This window comes from Humulus lupulus, chromosome 4 (genome assembly GCF_963169125.1).
Source record: "Humulus lupulus chromosome 4, drHumLupu1.1, whole genome shotgun sequence".
NCBI classification, from domain to species: Eukaryota; Viridiplantae; Streptophyta; class Magnoliopsida; order Rosales; family Cannabaceae; genus Humulus; species Humulus lupulus.
In genome coordinates, this window is record NC_084796.1 from 52,403,810 (window position 1) to 52,422,659 (window position 18,850).

The following is an 18,850-nucleotide window of genomic DNA, read 5'->3' on the forward strand; positions in this document are numbered from 1 at the left end:
ATACTACAACACAAGCTACTACTATCTAGCTATGTAAAATTCTGAGATGCCACAAACAATTTTGAGATTAAGCCAACAATTCTGCAAATGATCCAATCTACTGTTCAGTTTGGAGGCTTGCCTACAGAGGACCCTAACTTACACATAGCTAATTTCTTAGAGCTTTGTGTGACCTTTAAGATGAATAGGGTGAGAGATGATGCAATAAGGTTGAGGCTATTTCCGTTTTCACTAAGGGACCGAACAAAGAGTTAATTGATTTCCCTACAGGCTAACTCTATTACCATATGGGAGGAGCTCGCTCAAAAGTTCCTTGGAAAATTCTTTCCTCCATCCAAGGCTGCACGGTTGAGAGGGGAGATTAATCATTTCTGTCAGATGGAGAGATAGTCACTGTATGATGCATGGGAGAGATTTAAAGAGTTGTTAAGAAAGTGCCCTCATCACGGGATTGAAAGATGGATGTTAGTCCATAATTTTTACAATGGGTTAGGTGGTACTATCATAGATGCATCACCAGGAGCAGTAAGCATTGAGATGGCATCTAATTCGATCAAACTAGAGAAGATGGCTATTAATAATTACCAATGGCCTACAGAGAGGGAAAATACAAAGCAGGAAGCTGGTATGATCGAATTAGATGTCATCTCAATGCTTACAGCTCACATGGCCGCTTTAACGAAACAGTTAGAACAGAGAAACATGTCAGTCCAAGCCATGCAAGTACAGAGTTTATGTGGGGCATGTTGCAGTGTTCATCAATTAAATCATTTTCTTGCCATGGATATGAATAATATAACAATGGAACGAGTCCAAGCCATATGAAACTTCCAAATACTTGCCAATAACCCATATTCCATGACCTACAACCAAGGTGGCAGAATCACCCAAACTTGGAAAAATAATAATCAGAGTGTTCAACAACCTTTTCAACAGAACCAACAACAATTCCAACATCCTCCTCCTGGGTTTTATCAACCACAAAATAGCTAGACCACCACAACATCCAATACCCATCAAGCAACCTGAAGCAGAACCTAATGTACTAAACAAATTTATGACTGAGACAAGGGCATCTATTCGAAATTTGGAGACTCAAATAGGGCAGTTGGTGTAATGTCCTGTATTTTTGGGTACCTTTAAACGACTCGGGTCGGGATTTTTGTCCCTGAGTTAAGAATATTATTTTAAATAATATTATATTTGTGTGGAAATTATTCCATGAGTTATTGCTAGCCAAATTATGAATTTTGTCATTTAAAAGCCAAGATAAGACTTTCGGTCTTGGATCGACACAAAAACCCTGATCGGGTAAAAATCTCGGAAAATAAAATGAAAAGCTATGGCAAATATATTTTGGGCATAAAATACATTCATAAAAATTAAAGTTTGGTCAAAAATAATAAACCTAAGGGAAAATGGAAATTTTAGGGCATTTTGTGTTAAATGCTTAATTTTGCCGAAATGGGGAATTTTATTCCATAAATGGACCTTAGGTTAAATTTTATTGTGTGATTAATTAAATTAAATGTGTGAGACATTTAATTTAATTATTTAATGTTAATTTTTGTGATTTAAAACTTAATAAGAGTGAAAAAGGTATCAAGATCAATTTGGACTTTTCTTCTCATGAATTAATTATTCACCATTAAATATATATATATATATATTATAAATGGGTATTTTACGATAGGTGGCCAGCCATGTGGGGTGTTAAAAAGGGTATGAACCAAATACTTTATTTAAGTTTAAATCCCATTTTATTAAGAATTAGGGATAATGTCAAGTGGGCAAGTGGGTAGTGAAACACTCAAGTGGTTTTGGGATATTTTGAAGAGTTGTGTGAGCCATTCTAACCCCCCAAATCCGACCACTCTCCCTCCCTCATTCACTCTCATATGATTTTTTAAGACTCTCTCAAGTGTTCTCTCCATTTTCAACCCCAAGAACACCAAGGAAACTTGGAAGCTAAGTCTTGCTATAGGAAGGATTTTTTTCCCTAAGGTAAAGTTCAATAAACTAGACTTTTGTGAAGTTTTAACCATAGATTTTCAAATAGCTAATTATCTATGTTGTTGGGGGGAGTTGGTTAGGGTTTTTGAAAGGTTTTGAAGGAGCCAAAGCTAGTAGGAAGATCCATACCTTAAGCAAGAACACCAAAGAGGTAAGAAGTTTACTTTTTATGATTTTGTTGTAGGGTTTTTAGTTTTAAGCATTATTTTGTATAGTTAATGCTTAAAGTTTCTTATTGGTGATGTAATAAGGTTATGGTAGTTGATTTATAATTTTAATGATGCATGTGTGTTGATTTTTGAAAATAGGAACTAAAACCCCCAAGGGTAAAGCGTAATTGGACTGAACGTTGGAGGGTAAAAACCTGCTGAGCGCTAAGGACTCCAAGTAAGTCAACTTATATTGTATGGCTGCAACATGAAACGATTATTGTCTTGTATGTTAGTATAGGGATACATGCACCTATATAGACTGTCATAGAAAGTTTCTTAGAGACGTTAGTCTAGTGAGTGCTGATTTAGAAAATATGAACGATAGATATCCTTCATATCCTAGATGGTTGATCCCCGTCACACTGCTTGATTTTATTATGTCCGGCTCATTACCGCGACGAGTGGCCAAGAGGTGAGGATTAGCTGGTTAAACCTAGGGGCGCCAAAATAAATGGGACCTAGGGGCCCTCATGCTTACTTAATCATTGAATGGTTAGAACCTGAGCAAGTGCTCTGATAAGTTATTCCCAGATAGCAGCCGTGAATATTGGCCATTTAGTGAGAGTGCCTAGAGATACTAGAGGTTGCCAAGATTGAGTGAGGCTGAACACCCTAGGGGCAACTGCTCACCAGCACCACTGATTAACATAGAAGTCTCCGTAAAACTGTGTAAATTGGATTACACTCTTGGATAAGTAGCGATGTCCTAGGTAACACGATAGTTACCCTTGATGAGGATATTTATTGGCTAGATCTTAGTGTGGAGACTCAGTTCTCTTTTACAGATTAGTAATTATGTTGGAGGGTGCGTTACGCATGAATTGTTGGAAATTGTCGAGTGTTGGTCTCGAATTATATTGTGATATAATATATCTGCTTGCTTTGGGATTTTCTGAGTGCAGGGATATATTTGTTGATAAGATATAGTTGTGATATAATATATCTGCTTGCTCTAGGATTTTCTAAGTGCAGGGATATAAATGTTGATAAGATATAGTTGTGATATAATATATCTGCTTGTTCTGGGATTTTCTGAGTGCAGGATTTTATCTAGTTATGAATATAATTTATCATTGGTTATCAGGCATGACCATAAGTTTGCCAGGATGCTTTAGCGTTCTTGAAATTGATTGTGTAGGGTCCGGAACCCTAATTCTCTACATGCTTTTGTTTGAAAGTTGATCTTACTAAGCGTTCTTGCTTACCTAGTTGTTTCATGTTGTAGGTAAGAGCAAGGGCAAGGCAGAGCAGTGAGTGCTGGAGTCTTCCTTGCAAATGTACATGTGGACCGACCTCTTGGGAAGTCATTTTATTTTTGGAAATGTTGTGTAATTTTCCTAAACTAGGCTCACTCTACTCTTTATAAAATATGTTTGTAACTAAATGTTAAGTATGGACATACGACTTTTTAAAAAGTTTTTTTATACGAGTTTTTGAGACATTTTTTTAAACGAAAACATTTATATTTCCGCATTATCGAGTCTTGAAAATCTGGGTCGTTACAGTTGGTATCAAAGCTCGAGTTGAGCCGGTTCTGTAGACAACCCACATGTACATTTCACAAAGATAGACCGGCACTCATTGTAAGTACTGTCTCTTCCTTTAGTGTGTTGTTTTCTTTTTATTCACCTCAATTCTATAAATTGTAGGTTATGGTCGATATACCTGAGATAGGTTACCATGTGATAGGAAAACTACCCATGATCCCTAGAATCGATTTTCTAAAGACTCTTTAACGATGAGAATTCCTTGCCACTTTGAGTACGAACGACGACATTTGCGTGCCATTTGGCAATGTACGTAGTACATGACGGAAGTCTTTGGTAGAGCCAGAGGAGGATCTCGAGCAGTCGAACAAGGATACTGACATAGAGCTGGATATGTTGATGGAAAACTTAGATTAGGTTATGCTGTGAGGGTCTTGTTGATACTTTTTGTAAAGACCTTGCAAAATTACTAGGTTGTAGGAATTTGGTGTAATTGTAGCTGAGAACCTACCAGTGGAGGAAGTGGCTGCTGACAAACTCAGCGGCGGGTGAAATTTCTTATGAGGAGCCGATGGACCAGACTGAGAAAGATCCCGAGGAGGATCCAGATGGATGTCTTGATATGGTCGATGGCAGCGACACCGACTAGGGGTTAGGGGTTGCATAGGTGTTGGAAACCCATTTACTTTTGAAATATGTACATACTTTGTATATGATTAAGGAAAATAGTAACTGGTCTAGCAAGGATACAAGTCCGTTTTTTTTAGGGCTAATTTTGTAAATCCCTTAGATTGGCCGACCCAATCTTAAAACGTTGTTGTATATGGTATAGGTTATGAAATGAAGTTGCTAACTTTTGTTAAAAAGTGTTGATTTCTTGTTGTGCTTGATATGTTTGGCGTGCTTAATTAGGTTGATTAACTAAATGTGTCAATATTAACTTCTTGTCCTTATGCGCTTATGAGATTTTGATTTGAAATTAGACAAATGGGCTCAAAGAGGAAGGGGTGTTGCTGGAGAAGGCCAGGCCGTACTTGCTGATAGAGCTCAGAACGCGCCTGCCGCTAGAGCTCCAACCCAAGCTGCTAGAGTTCTCAAGATAGCTGAGCAGATGAATAATCTGCAAAGGCTAGTGGAGACGCAGGGAGCCCAAATAGAAAGAGGGCAAAAGAGACAAGAGGACACTGATGCCCTCCAATCTGAAATATTTAACACCCTCTTGGGACGACTCCCCATGCCACCCAATAATGCTCAGAATAATGAAGTACCACCTATAAATAATGAAGAACAGAACCCTGGCCCGCATGTTATCATTGAGAAACCTGTACAACCAGTAGAAGCGCTGAGAGCTGCCCGAGAAAAACCTATATCAGAAAGGTTCGGCAACCAGAATCCACCTATATTCGAGGGGAGCAGTGATCCTTTAATGGCAGAGGAATGGATTAGTATTTTGGAAAGAATCTTCGATTTCATTGGAACTACCGAGAGAGAGAAGGTAGTCTGTGCAACCTATATGCTGAAAAAAGATGCTCGCATCTGGTGGGACGCAGCCAAGAAATGGCATAATATTGTTGAGATGGAATGGCTAGAGTTCTTGACCTTGTTCAACGGCAAGTACTTTAGTAAGGCAATGATCGAGCACAAAGTGAATGAATTCACAAATCTGAAGCAGGGAACATCAAGTGTGCGGGACTACGTTCGAACATGCGATCAACTATCTAGGTTCGTGAAAAATTAGGTGAACACCGAAGAGAATAAGACCTGGAGTTTTATGAAGGGCCTACGCAGAGACATTGCCAGATGTGTAGACACTGGTAGAGCTGGCCTGGAGACGTATGCTGAAGCTGTGGAATGGGTTCTTCGCCAAGAGTTTTGGGCTGTGTCAGACAAGCCAGAACCACAGTAGAACAAAGACAGGAGGTACACTCCCAACAACCCCGGACAGTTTCAGGCCAATCAGAATGGCCCAAGGGGAAGGTTCAACCTGAGGTTCGGCCAGAACTCGGGGCGAACAAAAAACCCGAGAGGCACAAGACCAATTTTTGGGGGATATAACAAAAGAAAAGGGGGACCTCCCAATCAGGCAATGGCTAGTCACAACAAATAGCCAAGACGTGAGTTTGAACAATGGCCACTGTGCAACAAGTGTAACCGACACCATTGGCGTGAGTGCGGGGTATGCTTTAACTGTGGAAAGCCAGGGAACTTTGCTAAGGATTATTGAATGCCAGCCAAGGGCAATGGAAATTACCAACAGAAAAAAATTGAAGCTCCACCTCGAGTTTATGCGCTTACACAAAGCGACAAAGGAGCTGACCCATCTGATATGGTGTCAGATCAGATTTCTATCGCCCAAACCTTAGCATATGCATTAATGGATACTGGTGCATCACATTCTTTTGTATCTGAATCCTTTGTGGAAAAATTAAATAGAAGTCCTGAGCCTATGCTATTTATTTGTGGGGTATCCTTGCCATCGGGAGAGGATATCCTGGTGCGGACATGGGTTAGAGCCGTACTAGTTTGGGTTGAAAATCGTGAGCTGGTGGTGGATCTGTTAGTCTTGGACCTACATGAATACGATGTCATATTTGGGATGGATTGGTTAACCAAATATGGAGCAGTTATCAATTACAAGCGCAGAAAAGTGGTCTTCACCCCAGCAGGAGAAGAACCATTCGAGTTCAAGGGTACGTCAAGAGAATAGAAGTGTCCCATGATTTCTGCGATGAAGGCGAGAAAAATGTTGAGTGACGGGTGCATTGGTTTTCTGGCAAACATAGTGGATAAGGATAAAGAGATGAGTCAACAACCATCGGATGTACCGGTTGTGTGCAAGTTTTCCGATGTATTTCTTGAAGATCTCCCAGGGATTCCACCAGACTGAGAGATTGTGTTTGAGATAGAGTTGATTCCGGGAACTGCGCCGATCTCAAAGACTCCTTACAGAATGGCACCAGCTGAACTCAAGGAGTTGCAGTCACACCTGCAAGAGTTACTGGACAAGAAGTTCATAAGGTCAAGCCATTCTCCGTGGAGAGCCCCGATCTTATTCGTTAAGAAGAAAAACGGTACGATGAGAATGTGCATTGACTATCGGGAGTTGAACAAAGTGACAATCAAGAACCGATATCCATTACCGAGGAACGACGATCTTTTTGATCAACTACAAGGAGCGTCGGTATTTTACAAAATAGACCTGCGATCAAGCTATCATCAGGTCAAGGTTAAGGAGACGGATATACCAAAGACGACCTTCAGAACGCGCTACGGTCACTACAAGTTCTTAGTGATTTCCTTTGGACTAACCAATGCGCCTGCAGCATTCATGGATCTCATGAATCAAGTATTTCACGAGTATTTGGATAAGTTTGTCATTGTGTTCATTGACGATATTCTGATATACTCAAAAAGATAGGAAGAGCATGCAACACATCTGGAACTGGTCCTCCAGTGTCTGCGAGACGAAAAGCTTTACGCTAAGTTTTCGAAGTGCAAATTTTGGCTAGAGAAAGTAAGTTTTCTGGGGCACATAGTGTCGGGAGATGGAATTTCAGTAGATCCCGCCAAAATTGAAGCTGTTAAGCAGTGGAAATCTCCGAAAAATGCTCACGAGGTTAGAAGTGTTCTTGGGTTAGCAGGATATTACCGGCGATTTGTGGAAGGATTTTCCAAAATAGCCACACCAATGACTACCCTCACCCGCAAAAACATCAAATATGAATGGACTTACAAGTGTAAGAAGAGTTTTAAGGAGCTGAAAACAAGATTGACGACTGCCCCAGTGGTGACAATCCCTAATGGCATAGAGGGATATACTATTTATAGCGACGCCTCAGGCCGTGGGTTGGGAGCAGTGCTGATGCAACACAGAAAAGTAATTTCTTATGCTTCTCGACAGCTAAAGAATTACGAGAAGAACTATCCCACTCATGACTTGGAGCTTGCAGCAGTGGTTTTTTCCTAAAAATATGGAGGCACTTCCTGTACGGGATACATTGCGACATCTACACTGATCACAAAAGCCTGAAGTATTTCTTCACTCAGAAGGAATTAAATACGAGACATCGACGATGGTTGGAATTGTTTAACGACTATGACTGCGACATTCTGTACCACCCGGGAAAAGCAAACAAGGTGGCAGATGCATTGAGTCAACAACCAAGTGCTTACGTGATGACAATGAAAGAGATTTCGCCACAGTTACAAGCCGACCTTGCTACCTTGGATTTAGAGATAGTAGTTGGTCAATTGGCTAACCTCTCTATCGCGCCTACCATTATGGAAGCTATAAGAGGCGGGCAGTTAGTCGATCCTTGGGTTCAAGGATTGATGTACGAAGTGAGAAACGAGGGGCGACTACAATTCCATATCTCTGAAGATGGAGAATTGGGGTTCAAGGGCAGAATATGTGTTCCAGACGATGACGAGATCAAGAAGCAGATATTTTTCGAGGGACATAATGCTCCTTATGCCATGCATCCGGGTACCATGAAAATGTACCAAGACTTGAAGAAGTACTTTTGGTGGCCTGGGATGGAAAAGGAGACGTCAGAATATGTGGCACACTGCTTGACTTGTCAACAGACAAAGGCCGAGCATCAACGGCCAGCCGGATTGTTACAACCCTTAGAAATTCCAGAATAGAAGTGGGAGATGGTCACTATGGACTTTGTTACAGGTCTACCAACCACTCCCAAGGGGCATGATGCCATTTGGGTTATCATAGATAGGTTGACTAAGTCTACTCATTTCTTTCCGATCAAGGTAACTTATGGCGCACATAAGTTAGAAGATATTTCCATTGCAGAAATAATGAGACTGCATGGTGTACCTAACTCCATCGTATCAGATCACGACGAACGTTTTACCTCGACATTCTGGAATAGAATCCAAACAAGGTTGGGTACTAAACTGAAGTTTAGCACTTCTTTCCACCCACAAACAGACGGTCAAAGCGAACAAACAATTCATACCCTAGAAGATATGCTAAGAGCCTGCGTGCTCGACTTTCAAGGGTCACGGAATGAGAAGCTTCCACTGATAAAGTTCGCTTACAATAGTAGCTATCATGATTCCATCAAGATGGCTCCGTATGAGGCTTTGTACGGAAGGAAATGTCGATCACCGATTCATTGGCACGAGACTGGTGAAAGAAAGTTTCTTGGATCAGATGAGGTTGATCAGATTACCGAGGACATCCGACAGATAAGGCAACGCTTGCAAACTTCGGTTGATCGACAACGCAAATATGTCGACCAACGTAGGAGACCCCTAGTGTTTGAGGTTGGTGATAATGTGCTGCTGAAGAAAGGAAAGCTTAGCCCAAGGGTCATTGGACCTTTCGAAATCATTGAGATAGCTTATCGTTTAGCTCTTCCGTCTGCCCTGTCTAAGGTGCATGATGTGTTCCATGTGTCCTTGTCGAGAAAATACATGCGCGATCCCTTGCATGTAATCAGCTATGAGCAGCTGAGCGTGGATCCTCAACTCGTCTATGAGGAAATACCGGTTATGATACTAGACCGAAAGGAAAAAGTGTTGAGGAACAAGGCGGTGCTGTTGGTAAAGATGCAATGGTGTAACCATGGCATTGAAGAGGCAACCTGGGAAACAGAAGACAATATGAGGGAGCTGTATCCTCATTTGTTTTAAGTTTCAAGGACGAAACCTTTATAAATTGTAGGTATTGTAACATCCTGTATTTTCGGGTACCTTTAAACGACTCGGGTCGGGATTTTTGTCCCCGAGTTAAGAATATTATTTTAAATAATATTATATTTGTTTGTAAATTATTCCATGAGTTATTGCTAGCCAAATTATGAATTTTGTGATTTAAAAGTCAAGATAAGACTTTCGGTCTTGGACCGACACAAAAACCATGATCGGGTAAAAATCTAGGAAAATAAAATGAAAAGCTATGGCAAATATATTTTGGGCATAAAATACATTCATAAAAATTACAGTTTGGTCAAAAATAATAAACCTAAGGGAAAATGGAAATTTTAGGGCATTTTGTATTAAATGCTTAATTTTGTCGAAATGGGGAATTTTATTCCATAAATGGACCTTAGGTTAAATTTTATTGTGTGATTAATTAAATTAAATGTGAGAGACATTTAATTTAATTATTTAATGTTAATTTTTGTGATTTAAAACTTAATAAGAGTGAAAAATGTATCAAAAGTCAATTTGGACTTTTCTTCTCATGAATTAATTATTCACCATTAAATATATATATATATATATTATAAATGGGTATTTTAGGATAGGTGGCCAGCCATGTGGGGTGTTAAAAAGGGTATGAACCAAAAAATTTATTTAAGTTTAAATCCCATTTTATTAAGAATTAGGGATAATGTCAAGTGGGCAAGTGGGTAGTGAAACACTCAAGTGGTTTTGGGATATTTTGAAGAGTTGTGTGAGCCATTCTAACCACCCAAATCCGACCACTCTCCCTCCCTCATTCACTCTCATCTGATTTTTTAAGACTCTCTCAAGTGTTCTCTCCATTTTCAACCCCAAGAACACCAAGGAAACTTGGAAGCTAAGTCTTGCTATAGGAAGGATTTTTTTCCCTAAGGTAAAGTTCAATAAACTAGACTTTTGTGAAGTTTTAACCATAGATTTTCAAATAGCTAATTATCTATGTTGTTGGGAAGAGTTGGTTAGGGTTTTTGAAAGGTTTTGAAGGAGCCAAAGCTAGTAGGAAGATCCACACCTTAAGCAAGAACACCAAAGAGGTAAGAAGTTTACTTTTTATGATTTTGTTGTAGGGTTTTTAGTTTTAAGCATTATTTTGTATAGTTAATGCTTAATGTTTCTTATTGGTGATGTAATAAGGTTATGGTAGTTGTTTTATAATTTTAATGATGCATGCGTGTTGATTTTTGTAGGAAACCCTAAAAATAAAACATGTTTTGAGCACAGACTTCCAAGGGGTCAAGCAGCCACTGTGTATTGATTTTTGTAAAATTCAATTGTAATGTGATGTTGTTGAGATTGAGTTCATAAAATTTAGTTTTTGAAACACTCAAAAATGTTTAGAAATGAGTAACTTATGCTATTTCAAAGTTTAGGTAAAAAACTGTTTTTTTTTTTGTATTCTTATTTTCGGAACCAAGTTTGGACAGCCATTGTATAGGGAAAATGAACCCAGTTTTTTCTAAAATTTTGTGGACATATTGTTGGCATAACCTAGTATTCCAATGTAAAATTTGGTATGCAAATATTGAACGGTTTGAAAGTTATTAACTGTCAAAGTTTGGAAAAAAATAAGAACTTTAAAATAAGGTCATTTTTACCTCATTGTTGGAAAATGATTTCACCAATAAAAAATTCTCATTTTGACCTAAGATTTTACAAAGACCTAAATGGCATACCAAAAATGGAAATGGAAAATTTTGGTAACAATTGGGTAAGTAAATTTCAAGTTATGAACTAAGGAAGTATGTAGTTAAAAATGTGAAAAATAGGCTTTTCACGCTTAGTGTAAAAATGAGATTTTGGAACTCAAGGTAAAAAGTAAAATTTTGCTTATTTCAAGATATAAATTGGTAAGTCTTGAAAACATATTTTCACTAAAATTACCACTTTTAGTTTAGTGTGAATTATTTTTATTAAAGAATTTTTATTCTTTTAAAAAATAAAAGATTTCATTTATTAATAGTTAATAAATTAAAAGAGGGTTTAAAACCCTATATTTTGAGAAAATAATTAAATGAATTATTTTTCTAGTAAGTAAAATTGATTAATTGATTTTGGAAAATTAACTAGTCAAGATGAGAAATTTTTAACGGTTTTCCTAATTAAGACAAATTAGACAATTTTCTTAAAACATTTTTTAGAGATTAAAACCTTAAGAAAATTAAAAGGGAAAAATTAAGAGTTTATTTTCTTTAAAAATAATTAAGGAATTTATTAGTATTTTCTAGATATAATATCGGCTAAAATCTTACATATTTTAACTGACTTGTCAAAAGTGCGGGTTAATAGCGATACCTTGAAAGAATAAGATTTTTAGCGGATTGTGGGAAAATACCATTGTGATACCCGAGCCTAGGTATCGAGACCTTAGGATAGGTCTCCCCGAGACTTAGGGTTTAGTCTCAAATATTTTGTATGAATTTCCTTAATAGGTATAAAACCAAATAAGGGTCATAAATCCTTATAAATGATTTTTATTAAAATGACCAAACTGCCCAAAATAATAATAATGAATTATGAGTGCCATAATTAATCCGAGTATACTGTACGGATAACTACAGTATTGGCTAAGTGTAACTAGACTGAACGTTGGAGGGTGAAAACCTATTGAGCGCTAAGGACTCCAAGTAAGTCAACTTATATTGTATGGCTGCAACATGAATCGATTATTGTCTTGTATGTTAGTATAGGGATACATGCACCTATATAGACTGTTATAGAAAGTTGCTTAGAGACGTTAGTCTAGTGAGTGCTGATTTAGAAAATATGAATGGTAGATATCCTTCATCTCCTAGATGGTTGATCCCCGTCACACTGCTTGATTTTATTATGTCCGGCTCATTACCGCGACGAGTGGCCAAGAGGTGAGGATTAGCTGGTTAAACCTAGGGGTGCCAAAATAAAATGGGACCTAGGGGCCCTCATGCTTACTTAATCATTGAACGGTTAGAACCTGAGCAAGTGCTTTGATAAGTTATTCCCAGATAGCAGCCGTGAATATTGGCCATTTAGTGAGAGTGCCTAGAGATACTAGGGGTTGCCAAGATTGAGTGAGGCTGAACACCCTAGGGGCAACTGCTCATCAGCACCACTTATTAACATAGAAGTCTCTGTAAAACTGTGTAAATTGGATTACACTCTTGGATAGGTAGCGATGCCCTAGGTAACATGATAGTTACCCTTGATGAGGATATTTATTGGCTAGATCTTAGTGTGGAGACTCAGTTCTCTTTTACAGATTAACAATTATGTTGGAGGGTGCGTTACGCCTGAATTGTTGGAAATTGTCGAGTGTTGTTCTCGAATTATATTGTGATATAATATATCTGCTTGCTCTGGGATTTTCTGAGTGCATGGATATATTTGTTGAGAAGATATAGTTGTGATATAATATATCTGCTTGCTCTGGGATTTTCTAAGTGCAGGGATATAAATGTTGATAAGATATAGTTGTGATATAATATATCTGCTTGTTCTGGGATTTTTTGAGTGTAGCATTTTATCTAGTTATGAATATAATTTATCATTGGTTATCAGGCATGACCATAAGTTTTCCAGGACGCTTTAGCGTTCTTGAAATTGATTGTGTAGGGTCTGGAACCCTAATTCTCTACATGCTGTTGTTTGAAAGTTGATCTTACTAAGCGTTTTCGCTTACCTAGTTGTTTCATGGTGTAGGTAAGAGCAAGGGCAAGGTAGAGCAGTGATCGCTGGAGTCTTCCTTGCAAATGTACATGTGGACTGACCTTTTGGGAAGCCGTTTTATTTTTGGAAATGTTGTGTAATTTTCCTAAACTAGGCTCACTCTACTCTTTATAAAATATGTTTGTAACTAAATGTTAAGTATGGCCATACAACTTTTTATAAAGTTTTTTTTTTATACGGGTTTTTGAGACATTTTGTTAAATGAAAACATTTATATTTCCGCATTATCGAGTCTTGAAAATCCGGGTCGTTACAATTGGCTACTTTGATGACAAACCGTGCTCAAGGGAACATACCAAGCACTATAGAGGTAAACCCAAAAGAACAATTTAATGCAATATATTTGAGGAGTTGTAAGAAGTTGGAAGAGCCAAGTAAGAAGCCTATTCAGTTACCGAAAATGGTCGATGAGAAAAAGGGTAAAATTGAAGAAGAGTTTAATGAAAACCTTGAGAAAAGGAGCCAGAAATAAGTATAGAGCATCACATTAAGATCCCATATCTTCAAAGGTTTCAAAAGAAGACAATAGACAAGCAATTTTCTAAGTTTCTAGATGTCTTTCAGAAGCTTCAAATCAACATTGCTTTTGCCGAAGCACTTTAACAGATGCCGAGCTATGTGAAGTTTATGAAATAAATTTTATCGAAGAAAAGGAAACTAGAGGATTATGAGACAATGCCACTTACTGAGGAATGCAGTGTGATAATTCAAAAGAAGCTACCTCCCAAGCTTAAAGATCCTGGTAGTTTCAATATTCCATGCTCGATAGGGGGTTCAATAGAAACCAAGGTTTTATATGATTTGGGGGCTAGTATAAATTTAATGACTCTATCTATTTTTAGAAAGTTAAAATGGGGAGAAGCTTGACCTACTACAGTGTCTTTGCAAATGGCTGAACGCTCTATAAAGCATCCTAGGGGTATTATTGAGGATGTTCTAGTAAAGGTGGACAAATTCATCTTCCTTGTAGATTTTATTATTCTTGATAAGAAGGAAGATGAAAATATTCCAATTATTCTTGGGAGGCCATTTTTAGCAACTAGTAGGTGTTGGGAAAACTTATACAATATCTTTATTTATTTTCATGTAGATCTAATATTAAAACAAGTTAATATGAGAAAACCTAGAACATGTTTCTAAAATTTAATTCAAAGAGAAATAATGATACAAATACTTACATTATACGCAGTGGAATGAAAGAGTCATTCCTTCAACTTCTTTAACCATTGTATCCTTTTTATCGCATAGTATTACCAAGAAACTGAACCGTTCTTCAATTTTCTTCACAGTCTTCCAAAGTATCCTTAGAATCACCTAGACTAGGGTGGGAAATTCTCAACACATGAGATAGATAGAGAGAGAAGAAGAGAAAAGAACAATGAGGCTTAGAAAATGACTTATGTTTAGAGATAATCTGAAACCTAACAGAAAATGAGTGATTAAACTTGTGTTTGACTTGTGTTATCAACTCTCACTTAACATTCCTTTTATAGACTCAATTAGGTCACTTATTTAATTAAAAAATCAATAAAATAATATCCAATTAACAGCTCTAGGTCTAAATTATCACGGGCTTTAGGCCCGTGAAATGTCCCATTTGATTATAAGCATGTTGTACTTAAAATCAAGGCCTGTATTATTTTCTATTGATTAATTTAATTAAAAAATTATTTAAATCATTAATCAAATTAATTATTTATTAATTTAGATACCAATTTATCTTAATTAATAAATCTACCCTAATTTCTCTTTTCTTCTCTAAATTACATAACTCTGTAGAACTATCCAAAATTGACCTGGTCAACTTTGATAATTAAATCAATTAATTAAGACTATATAGATGATTTTATCCAAGGTACAGTGGGGACCATGGGTCTATGAAAACAAGCTCAAGTTATCTTAAATCTAACAAATAAATTTACTTACTTATTAATTCCTCGTGACTGCACTAAAGACTTGGAATTCCACTCTTGAATTCATAGAATGCTCTAACAAATATAGATACACTATTAATTATCTATTGTTACAACCATAATTGTCACTCAATCCTCTATAGACGGTCTACAATGAGATGGGACTAAAATACCATTTTACCCCTCATTGTATTTTATTCTTAAAACACTTAGTTCCTTGTAAATGATATTTCAGCAAACTAATATTAATTACTGAAATGAGATCCCTATCATTTAGCACCTTGAAGCAAACTAAAAGAAAATCATCATTTCACTTCTTCATCAGAAGCTATAGATGTTCATATCTATGATTAATACTCCCACTCAATTATACTATCGAGTTCCCAAGATGTAAGTATGGGCTAGTTCGTAGGGTAAGCTAGTAACGAACAAGTCAAAGAACTCAAATAATACAATTAGTTAGAATACTAACCACTCATAATTGAGATTGAATTGACCTATGGTCAACTATATGATATGGCTAGAATAGATAATAACAGTATGTTTACTTATCCTATCTACTGTCAATATCGGTCCAGTCCAATGTAACAAATACATCCGATCTTATCTGCTTTGCTAATGTACTAGAAAGAACATAACAATGCGATGTGCAAGTAGATCATATCGTAGATTGGCAAGTCAGTGTAAATCCTATGCGCTGACTAATCTTAGGACTAACTTATTTTGAACATATAATCATATTTATATTCCACTGTGATTACGTCATTATAAATATGATTAGCTATATGCTCGGGATTTAATAGAAGTTTATATTAAACAAATAATCATGAAAATAAAACATGTGAGCAAAGTGATTGACCAAGTAAAAAAAATGATTTCTATTTTTTTATTGATAATAAATGAGATTACAAAGAAATTGAGTTTTAATTAGGGCATAAAACCCCAACAAACTCCCACTTGCACTAATTGAAACTAATGCCTTAATTCTACTAATCCCATTTCCTTAATATGTTTATCAAATGTAGCTTCCGGTAGTGTCTTTGTAAACGGATTTGCAAGATTGTCTTCAGATGCAATCTTCATAACCTTCACATTTCCCCTAGCCACATATTCTCGAATTATGTGATACTTCCTTTCTATATGCTTACTCCTCTTGTGACTTCGAGGTTCTTTCGAGTTGGCTATCGCTCCTATATTGTCACAAAACAACACAAGCGATTTATCCATTTCTGGAATAACACCAAGATCCGAATAAAACTTCTTTAGCCAGACTCTTTCCTTAGTTGCTTCTGTTGCGGCTATGTACTTAGCCTCCACGGTGGAATCTGAGATTGCAGACTGCTTTACACTTTTCCATATCACAGCTCCACCCCCAAGAGTAAACACCATTCCAGAAGTAGACTTCCTGTCATCGACATTAGTCTAAAAATATTAATCGGTGTAGCCTACAGGGTTCAGAACACCACCCTTGTAGACTAACATATATTCCTTAGTCCGCCTTAAATACTTCAGGATATGTTTAACTGCTATCCAATGTTTCGGTCTTGGGTTTGACTGATACCAGCTCACTACTCCCACTGCATAGTAGAAATCTATTCTAGTACACAACATATCATACATCACACTTCAAACTACAGATGCGTAAGGAACTTTTCTCATTGCATCTTCCTCTTCAGGAGTCTGGGGAGACTGCTTCTTTGAAGGATGAATTCCATTGCGGGACAATAGACACCCTTTCTTGGAATTTGTCATTGAGAAACATTCAAGCACTTTATCTATGTAAACTGCTTAAGATAGAGCTAAGAGTTTGTTCTTTCTATCCCTAATGATTTGGACCTAGAACATAACTTGCTTCACCCAAATCCTTCATCTGGAATTGAGTGCTCAACCAATTCTTCAAATCTGACAATTTCTTAACATTGTTTCCAATGAGTAAGATATCATCCACATAAGGAACCAGGAATAACACTATTTGATTTGCCTTCAGTTGGTAAACACAAGACTCATCAATGTTTTGCCCAAAACCATAGGTTTTGATTATTTCATCAAACCTAAGGTTCTAGGAACGAGAAGCTTGCTTAAGTCCATAGATGAACCTGTTTAACTTGCAAACTTTTGCTTCTTGTCCAACTAATTTAAATCCTTCTGGCTAATCCATATAAATGACTTTGCCAAGCTTTCCATTAAGAAAAGTTGTCTTAACGTCCATTTGCCAGATCTCATAGCTGAGAGCGACTATTATGGATAGGAGGATGCGAATGGACTTAATTGTGGCTACCAGACTAAAAGTTTCCTCATAGTCCACACCTTCTTCTTGGGTATAACCCTTTGCCACTAATCGAGCTTTATAAGTCTCGATATTTCCATCAACACCTCATTTCTTCTTGTAGATCCACTTGCACCCAATGGCCCTAAAGTCACTAGGTGCTTCCACAAGATCCCAGACAGAATTTGAGTACATGGACTTTGTTTCCTGTTTATTGGCTTCGAGCCATAGTTCATTTTCAGGGCTAGCCATTGCTTGTTTGAAAGACAATGGATCATCATCACTAGTGTCACCAATAACCATATTGGTTTCACCTGTTAGGAACGAGTTTCTTAATACGCATCGGAAAGGTGGTGGGTTGGCCCAGTGTACAACCAATTTTTTTTGTAACATATTTAAACTACCTTTAAATATGCAGATCCATTAATATACATACATTAATCATAAGCAAGAAAATAGAAAACATACCTCTTGATGCCTATCAAGTGTCCTTGCTTTCTTTTCGTAATCTGAACGAACTTCCTATCCACGCTGCTCCAAGGTACTCACACCAAGATCTTCCACAACGTTCTCTACACCTCAAGAAGTGTGTGGGCATTTAGAGAATAAAGGATAGTTAATTTGTGATTCTACTTGATGTACTCAACACATGAGATCAAGAGAATAATGCCTGAAATTGGTTCTGTTTTTTTTCTTCAAGGAGAGATAGAAAAGTATCATTCTATTCATAAAGCGAATAATTCAGTATCTTGAATCATCTGTATATTTTCTGATAAGTCTTACTTAGAAAGAAAATATTCAAATTTAAAAAATAAATTTGTAACTAACTTACAGTTTATCTTTTAATTAATTAATTATCTTATTAATGAAAATATCCAAAAACTAATTTTTGCATTATCCATTAATTAATTAATTAAATAAATAAATTTGAAAAATCTGTCTCTGAAAAATATGCAGTACACTGTGTGTGGTCGTGTACCACCTTAATTTTTAGGGATATTTGATTTTTCTATTTTTATTTAATTATTTATTCAAATGAATTTGTCAGATAAAAATCTAACAACCTGATAATTAATTCAAATTTGAATTCAAATTTAAATTAAATATCTTTTTAACTAATTATCAAATATAATTAATTATTTGAATAAATATCAATCTTTTAAATTCAAATCCAATTTGAACTTATCAAATTATTATCTCCCACTCAAATAAAGATATTTAATTAATTTTACCAATTAATTAAAACCAATAATTTCGAAAATAAATATTTAATTTATTATAATTTCCAAAATTATAATTAATTAATTATTTAATATAATTTCAAAATTAATTTAATTATTTAATATAATTTCAAAAATTATATTATAATTAAATATTAATTAATTTTGTTAATTACAGCTAATTTTTAATTAATTAATTACTCACTATTATCATATAACTGCATATTTGGCCCGAAGAACAAATTTCTTCTTAAATATGTCTTTCAACTATTTTTCCCTTTATATCAACTCTTGCCTTGAATAGTGTTGATAGAGCTGCTATGGGAAC

General features: G+C 36.4%; 1 non-coding gene across 1 annotated transcript; it reads right to left on the reverse strand.

The window, feature by feature from the left end:
- Positions 1-345: 345 nt before the first annotated feature.
- On the reverse strand, positions 346-449 carry LOC133833276 (small nucleolar RNA R71). The gene has a single exon (XR_009892668.1). It is a non-coding gene; the product is annotated as a small nucleolar RNA R71 (small nucleolar RNA).
- Positions 450-18,850: the final 18,401 nt, after the last annotated feature.